A 9,327-nucleotide genomic window follows, 5' to 3' on the forward strand; every position below is an offset into this window, starting at 1 on the left:
TGAAAAAACCAAAAAAAAAAAAAAAAAAAAAGAGGGTGTACAACCATGCCCAGCAGCCTGGTACCTTCTTACTCATCTCCACACACAGCCATCTTGTTTGTGTAACTCTGATGGCTAAATGAGAGGCATTGCACTCTTTAAAAGATGATTAATAACAATTTTTCCTCTGTAAAACATACCCTTATAGGGCATTTTAGTTGTAATTTGTGCTTTGGGTACACTAGGCTCTACACACTTTAAATTCTATAGCTCCTAACCATCAACATTTTACTTTTAGAAATCTTACCCTAATACTGAAACCTACCACTCACTACGTACATATTTCACGAAGGGACTTTTAAGTAGTAATAAAACACCCTGGAAGATCCCTCTCCATCTACAAAAGCATTTATATTCATCATGTCAACAACAATGAAAGGATATTGTTAGTAGCTATCTATTATCACTTGTATCACCTCTATTTTGCAGATTAGGAAAAGACCAGATTTTACTGCACTTTACAAGGTCATAGAGGTAAGTGGAACTCAAGTTTAATCACTTTCTAAATTTCCAAAGACACTTTCAACCAATTAAAGATAGGTAATAGGCAATAAGCAAAACCATATATAGTATATTAAAGAAATTCAACTGCCTCAAACCCAAGAACAAGAAGAATGAGGGCAGCAAATACGTTTAATCTATGAAGAAAGTTTCTCATTCAAAAGCAACCTATCTTTCCCACTCCTCCCACCCCTTTTTGGAGACCGGGTCTCACTGCGTGTGTGTCTCAGGCTGACCAAGAGATCTGCCTGCATCTGCCTCCTCAGTGCTGGGATTAAAGGTGAAAATCAGCACGCCCAGTCACCTTTCTTAGTTCTGAGAAGAATGAACTTGTCTTATTCTCAGCTATCTTGCTGAGCAAGGTCTCTTAAATTATCACAACAGGGGCTAGGGGATGTAGCTCAGTTAGCAAGAGTGCTTGCCTAGCATGCACAAAGCCCTGGGTCTCATCCCCAGAACAGCGTAAGTGAGGAATGGCAACACATGTCTGTAGGATTTAGGAGGTCAAAAGTCATCCTCAGCTACACAGATCTTATCTCTAAACAAATCACAACAGAAACAAAATTACACTGAAGCAAATCAAGATCAAAGACAGCCTCGCAATTTGTCTTACTACAAAAATTGAAGTGTGGTAAACTGGGTGAACTGGAGCTCACCTATAATCCCAGCACTAGAGGTGCAAAGGAAAGATGAACAGGAATTCAGGCTCAACCTCTGCTACTTGGTAAACCTGAGGCTACCCTAGGCTGAGGCCCTAACACAAAACAAAAACTAGTAAATACATACAGCTCTGCTCTTCAAATCATTTATTTTCCTCGCTCTGCTGTGTAATACCATTGACTAAATGAAAACTGTCTTTTTATTCTTTATCGTTGCTGCCAAACAACCCAATTGACTCTATAGAACCCAGCTTCAGTATGGTATCTTATGTAAGACTATACTAACTTTATTTAGTAATGGCATGCTTCTAAACATCCATAGCACAACATAAATTCTTTGCACATATCTATCTTAACCCTTACTTCCCATCCTGGATACTGTGAAACAATAAACTATGCAGACTTTCATTTAGGACTGGAAAATATTTCTTGTACCAGCTGCTGTACTATAAGACAGCCTTCAGCTGTCAGTCCTTTTCAGAACTGCCTCTACTAAAGACTGCCTCATCCAAGGTCATACTTTTTTCCTTTGATAGCCTAAATCCATGGCCAATGCTAGGACTCGACTCCAGCTTAGTGTAACTCTAAAGGTCAGGTAATTTCAGCTTTTTAAATTTTTGTGGGATTAGTTGATGCTTTCATCAACCAATGTTGGTCAACACAACATCAACCATACTAGAAATATAGCTTAGTGGTAGAGTGCTTTTTCAGAGAATTAGGTTCAATTCTCTTCTACTACTAAGAAGAAAAGGTAATACATAAAAATAAAGACAGTGTCACACAGGCAATGGTCAGTTTTAATGCTTGCCTATTGTCTGTAAAGCCCAAGGTTCAATCCCATCACTATGCATATTCAAATATCATTTCCTACTTTCTCACTTCTCTCACAGGAGATTATACAAAGAAAGTTTCTTACACCAACCTCTAAGGACTGCCCACTTCAGAGTCTGCTACCAGAGGAACTTAACTTTATCCCATTTACAGCTAACCTGCTAAGGCAAGGGACAATTATCCTTTTTGTTGTTGTGTTGAGATGGTACAGCTATCGAAGGCTACCCTCAAACTTTCTGTATACACAGACTGACTTTGAACTGCTGATCTTCCTGCCTCTACCTCCCACGTGTAGGATTCCAGGTGGTTGACTCTACAACAGATTATTTTGGGTTTTTGAAACAGGATCACTCATAGCCCAGGCTGGCCTGAAACTCGCTATGTAGCCAAGAGTGACACTGATCTTTCTTCCTCCATCTCCAAGGCAGTGAGACTACAGGTATATGCTAGCACATCAAATGACAAGAAACACAAGTTATGGTGGTATGTATGTAAGATATGATGAAGTAGAAACAGGATAAAATGTAATCTCTTATGATAAAACAATTCATGATATTCCCATGGCTTAGATAAAATTTTCTACAAAAATTCATTTTTATCTTTACGAATCGATTTATTTACATTCATTTTGCATAAAACATTTTAAAAATGATCTTTAATTTCAGCCTTAATTTTCCTCTGTACTTTGTGCTTCAATAATCTTTATTACTTACTCTATATAATACCAAAAAGGAGTCAACACACATCAGTAATCTAACTCATAGACAGAAATATATTCCCCAATGTCAGAAAGTTTGAACTCTGGATGGTGATGTCTCACTTTATCATATATCTAAATTTTGTACACTAAGTTAACTCTGGATACAACAGCAAAGTTAGTTTTCTACCTCACAAAGTTCAACAACAACAAAGAAGCAAACCTCTAAGCACTGGCAAAGTGGATGACTGTGAAGCTTCAAGGCCCCTCCCAGCGGGCAGCTTTCTAATTCTAAAGCATTCTACAAATGTTAACTAAGTCTTCCTTTCTACTCCCCTGAACTCATTTGTAACAAAGTCAGCAAAGAGCAAACACAGTAGGCACCTGTAGATGGACAGACTGAGAAGTTACTTTCTACTTTACAAGCACCTTTTTGTTTCTCTTTTAACCCCCATGATAATAGTAGAAAAGGGAGGAATCACTATCCATAGTTATTGAATTAATAAAAGAAATGAGTATGTTTTGTTTGAGACAAGGTCTCAACAAGGTCTCACACTAGTTCCAGGCTGCCTTGGCCCTCACAGCACTCTTTCTGCAGAAGTACCCGGTAAGTAAGCACTGTGTACGGTTTGTCTTGGATGGGGTAAGAGAGACAGGAAAGGAGGCTAGGTAGAATTCCAGAAAGAACAAAGTACCTAGTCTTAACTAACATTTCTGAGGCTAGCCTTAAACTCCTTATTCTACCTCTCCTTCTGAAGATCTGGGAATTCAAGCATACCCAAAAGCCCCAGAGTGAGGTGTTGCTGCTTCACACCTTTAATCCCAGCACCAGGGAGGCAGACAGGTGGATCTCTTAACAGCCTGGTCTACAGAGGGTTCCAGAACAGCCAGGGCAACACAAGAGAAACCCTATCTTAAAGGCAAAAAAAAAAAAAAAAAAAAAAAAAAGTAACTAAATAGAAAGGTCCACCTGTCTCTACACTACCACCATCAACCACAACCCAGCAAAGACTGATTGTTTTATTTATTTATTTATTCCTACACATTTATGCAACATGTGTGTGGGTCCCCCTCAAGAGACAAGAGGGTGTAGGGCTAGTTTGGAGCTAGAATTACAAGTAGTTGTGAGCCACCTGACATGACTGCTGGGAATAGAACTCAAGTACTCTCAAAGAGCCATCAAGTCTAACTGAACAGGTAATCTAGATTCAGTGAGAAATCCTGTCTCAAAAATAAGGCGTAGAAAAAAAATAAGATGTTAGGCCAGGCATGGTGTCACACACCTATAATCCTCCCACTGAGGAGGCAAGCAGGTTCAGCTTGGTCTACATAGGCAGTTTCAGGTCAGCAAGGACAAATAGTGAGACCGTCTCAAAGAAAGGAAAAAAAATTTCAGGAGTAGTGGTCCACATCTTTTATCCAAACACTCAGGAGGCAGTCTGATCTACACAGAAAGTTCCAAGAGAGCCAGGACTACAGAGAGAACATGTCTCAAAAAAACAAAACAAACAAAAAAAAAAACTAGCCAACTAAATAAATAAATGAAAAGGGGGACGATGTTAAAGGAGTGATTAAGAAAAACCTCTGGCCTCTATGTACACATGCACATACACACACAGAAAAAGAATCTACTGACCTCTGACAAGAGGGTCAGATGTGCAGATATTAGCAACCACTATATCAAAGGAAGTATGACCAAGTAATGAATAATGGTGATAGACATATTACAGGAGGATAAACTGTTTCCTTCACGAATAGGCAGCCAAAATTCAGATTCAATTTGAACTCAGAGATCAACTGCCTCTGCCTCCTGAATGCTGGGATTAAAGGCATGTGCCAGCACTGCCTGGCAATTTAAAGAATCTTTAGCTAATTAGAAAAAAAGAAAGAAAAGACAGACAGATAAAAAGCAGCTGTTTTATGAAATAAAGAGCAGTGGGTATAGTAGAACCCTCCACTTCCAAAGCAGCTTTTTAATCAGTATAAAAATCACTTTCCAAGATCAATGTCTTCAAATTGTGACCCAAGTATCTATAAGTTTAAGATTTTTCAGTTGATCCATAGAGCCCAAACTACTTTCATAATAAAACTACAATGGCTAGGCCTGGTGTAACCAATCTCAACTTCTAGAGAGGCTACGGCAAGATGATCACAAGTTCAAGGCCTATCTGAACTAGAGAGTTCAAGGCAAGGCTAAGAAACTTACACCCCAACTCAAAAAGTAAATAGAGAGCTGGGTGGTAGTGGTGGTACAGGCCTTTAATCCCAGCACACAGGAAGCAGAGGCAGTCAGATCTCCTTTGAATTCAAGGCCAGCCTGGTTTACAGAGCAAGTTACAGGTCAGCCATGGCTACACATTGAAACTCCTGTCTTGGAAAACCAAACTAACAGAGAGACAGACAGACAGACAGACAGACAGAGACAAGTACACACCGGTGATAAAGCACTCTGACCCTAGGTTCAATCTCCAGTAACAACAAAAACAAAAAACTAGAACCTAAGCAGCAATCAAGTCAACGACCCCAAACTGTATGAACAGTCATTGAATTCTCCACTGCCAACCAGTATAAAAAAATTTTCAAGGCTGGAGAGATGGCTCAGTGGTTAAGAGCACTGACAGCTCTTCCAGAGGTTCTGAATTCAATTCCCAGCAACAACATGGTGGCTCACAACCATCAGTAATGGGATCTGATGCCCTCTTCTGGTGGGTCAAGAGAATAACAGTGTACTCACATACATAAAATAAATAAATCGTAAAAAAAGTCCTTAATGAGCAGTAAAAAGTATTTATGATATTCTCAACATCATTTTACTATCCTGTGATTATTTTTTGAAATTTAATGAGAAGTACTTAAAAGTACTTAAATACACTAACGCATGGGTTGATTCAAGGAAAAACACTTCTGTGATTAAAGAGCTCTTTTTTGTCATGAAATACCACTATCTCAACAAAGGAATGATAAACCATGCTTAAAATTCAAAGCAAAGCTGGGCATTGGGAGCACACACCTTAGATCCCAGCACTGGGAAGGCAGATCTCTCTTGAGTTTGAGGCCAGCCTAGTTTACAGATCGAGTTACAGGACAGCCAGAACCACAGAAACTCTCCCTTGAAACAAAACAAAACAGATTTGAAGCAAGAAAATCAGAATTTTAGAAACTTGTCTAGGAGCCTGTCAGCTACCACCCTACTTTTACATTTTATATTTGTTTTTATGTGTATGAGTGCTTTGCCTGCATATACGTCTGCATATATATGTGTGCTTGGTGCTCACAGAGAGAGAATCAGATTTCCAGGTATGTAGTTATAGGTGGTTAGCCACCATGTAGGTGCTGGGATTCAACCCCTAGTCCTCTGGATCTTAATCACAGAGCCATCTCTCTTGCATTCCTTCATTTTTACAAAATATTTCTTTAACATGTATGCCTGTATGTATGTCTACCCACCACTTCTGTGCCTGGTGCAGGTGGAGGCCAGAGGAGGGCGATGCATTCCCTGAAACTAGAGTGACAGATGGTTGCAAGTCACTATGTGGGTGCTGGGAATTGAAGCCACGTCTTCTGGAAGAGCAGCCAGTGCTCATAACTACCAAGCCACTTCCCACCCACTCTTCCTCACTTTTTAAAAACGGGTTTCATGAATCCCAAGCTGGGCTTCAAACTGGATGTGTTGTCAGAGATGACCTTGAACTTCTGTGCTAGTCGTTTCTCTTGCCAACTTTACACAACCTAGGATCACTTGGAATGAGAACTATCCAGACTAGTCTAGCCTGCGTCCACCACTGCAGGAAAATGTCGTGATTGATGCAGGAGGGCTCAGCTTACTATAAACAGCAGCACCCCTATGAAGGTGGGTCTGGGCTATATTAAGAGAGCTGAGCACGAGCAGTGGTCTAGCCAGTAACAGCTAGGTTTCCAAGGTTTCTGTTTCAGTTCCTGCCTTAAAATTCCCTCAGCAGTGCGCTGAAACTAAAAGTTTGAGATGAACTAACTCTTGCCTCCCCAACTAACTTTTGATCATGGTATTTATTATAGCAACAGGAAAGTAAACCAAAACAACTTTGATCTTCCTGCCTTCATCTCCCAAATGCTGGGGTTAAAGGTCATGTTACCAAGCCTGTTTTATGACGTACTGGGGAGAATCTAGGGCTTCATGTATACTAGGCAAACACTCCACTAACTAATCTATACTGCCAGCCCCGCCCTTCCAAATTTGTTATTGTTTTGAGAGACAGGGTCTCACTGTATCCCTGGCTGGCCCTGGAATCCATCTGTACACCATTAAACTCCCTGGGACTGTCATTGAAGGCCTGTGCCATCACATCCCTGATTTAATAAGTGAGAATACTGAAATGGATCAAAATAGTAACAACTGTAAAATTTTATTTGTCAACATAACTTAGTGAACCAATAATTTCCGAATTATCAATGCTGATGTCATTAAATCACGTGTAAGATACAGTGTGCAAGATGAACTGATGAACTTCTGTGTAACACAGGACATAAATGTAATGATAAGGCTTCTAAATCTGTATTACAAATCTGTAACAGGTTTGAGTGCCATGTCAATGGAGAATACAAACATCTGAAAAGACTATTAAAATACTCCCTTCTTTTTTAGCTAGTTATCTACATAAGGTTGGGTATTTTTCACTAACTTACTTTGTCAGCTGCTGGAATATAAAAGTCAACTACTGTATCAAATAATCTTTTATTAATCCAGCTTTCTCACTGAATTTTAAAATTATTGTATCTTATTTTTCAGACAGGGTCTTACTTTGTAGCTCTGGCTAGCCTTGAAATTACAAATATGCTTACCCTGCCTCTAAGGTGCTGAATTTAAAGGTATAAGCCATCATGCCCCCACTTATTTATTTTGCATTTATTATATATGTGTATAAATACACATGGTGCAGTACCCATGGTGGCCAGAAAGAGCACTGGATCCCTTTTAGCTAGAGTTACAGGCAGGTGTGAGATGCCTGGCATGGAGGCTAGCAACTGTACTCAGGTCCTCTACAAGAGCAGTAAATGCTTTTAACTGATGAGCTATCTCTTTAGCCCCACACTCCCAACCCTTTCCCCTAGAGTCTCTCTGTGTAGCCTTGGCTGTCCCAGAACTTCCTCTGTAGAGCAGGCTGGCCTCAAAATCATAAAGATCTGCCTGCATCATCCTCCTGAGTGCTGAGATTAAAGGTGAAAGCCACCATTGCCTGGCTAATTTTTAACACAGTAAGTATCAACATTATAAATAAAAGCCGCCTGGAACCCATAATTAAAAAAAAGTTTATAATTATTATTGAATGACTATTGTATTATTCTCTGTCCCCCTGAGTCCATGTGGCAGTCAAAGGACGACTCCTCTGGAGTTGTTCTCTTTTTTCCATGCGTATGTGGGTTTCAGGGACTGATTTAGGTTTCTGGGATTATCAAGGCAAGCATTTTACCCACTGAGGCATCTCACTGGCCCTGGAACACTTTATACTTTTAAAAGATATAAGGAGTTTAGAAACCACCAAGTTTGAGAGGTACTATCTTATACTATTACTATCTGTCCACCTCCAGTTTCACATCCTTCAATCTACCCTACTAAGCTATCCTTCACCTTTATCTTAAACTTACTATTAACTTTAAAGACTAGTTATACTTAGAGAAGCTAGAACTATGTAGATTCTCCTGCTTCTACTGCTTAAGTCAGTGGTTCTCAAACTTCCCAACGTTACAACCTTTTAATACAGTTCCTTATGTTGTAGTGACCCCCAACGATAAAATTATCTTTGTTGCTACTTCATTAACTGTAATTTTGCTGCTGTTATAGATCATAATGCAAATAATTTTTGGAGACAGAGGTTGAGGAGTTGAGACCCACGGGTTAAAAACCACTGGCTTAAACCTTGGTACTACAGGCATATGCCAGTCACTATGCCTGACTCATAGGATGCAGGAAGTGAACCTTGGGCTTCATGAATGCTAGGCAATCCACCAACAACTAATCTACATCACCCAGCTCCATAAAGCTCTATTTTTAGCTTTATTAAAGCTGGGACACACCTTTAATCCCAGCACTTGGGAGGCAGAGACAGGCACATCTCTGAGCTCAAGGCCAGCCTCGTTAGACAGAGCTACTGAGAAACCCAGCCTTGAAAAGCAAAATAATCAAAGAAATGCAGCTAGGCCTGGTGGCACATGCACATGCCTGTACTTGGGAGAATGATGCAGTTTCAGTGAGTCCAGGTCAACCTGGTACATAGTGAGATATTGTCTCAATAAATACATTCCAAACTAAAACAATTATTCCCCATTAAACTGAAGTATTAACTCTTCAATACTGCATGTAACTTTGAGTATCAATAGCTCTTTTACTCCTTCCTCAAAAAACAAAGCTTTTCCCTGATTTGTCTTATAGAAAAGTAATCTACCACAGAAATGAGAAGAGAATCTTTTTTTTTTTCATCTTGGCTGAATTTCTTTTTTCTTTCTTTCTTTTTAAAATATTTTTTATTAGGTATTTTCCTCATTTACATTTCCAATGCTATCCTAAAAGTCCCCCATACCCTCTCCCACACTCCCCTACCCACCCACTCCCACTTTTTGGCCCTG

The 9,327-nt window shown here is 39.7% G+C and overlaps 1 protein-coding gene across 5 annotated transcripts in view; it reads right to left on the minus strand.

Moving 5' to 3' along the window:
* Positions 1 to 9,327, minus strand: part of Nup98 (nucleoporin 98) — a 92,917-nt gene that overhangs the window by 80,028 nt on the left and 3,562 nt on the right. The gene's annotated exons all lie outside the window — the stretch shown is intronic.

This window comes from Mus caroli, chromosome 7 (assembly GCF_900094665.2).
Source record: "Mus caroli chromosome 7, CAROLI_EIJ_v1.1, whole genome shotgun sequence".
Lineage (NCBI taxonomy): Eukaryota > Metazoa > Chordata > Mammalia > Rodentia > Muridae > Mus > Mus caroli.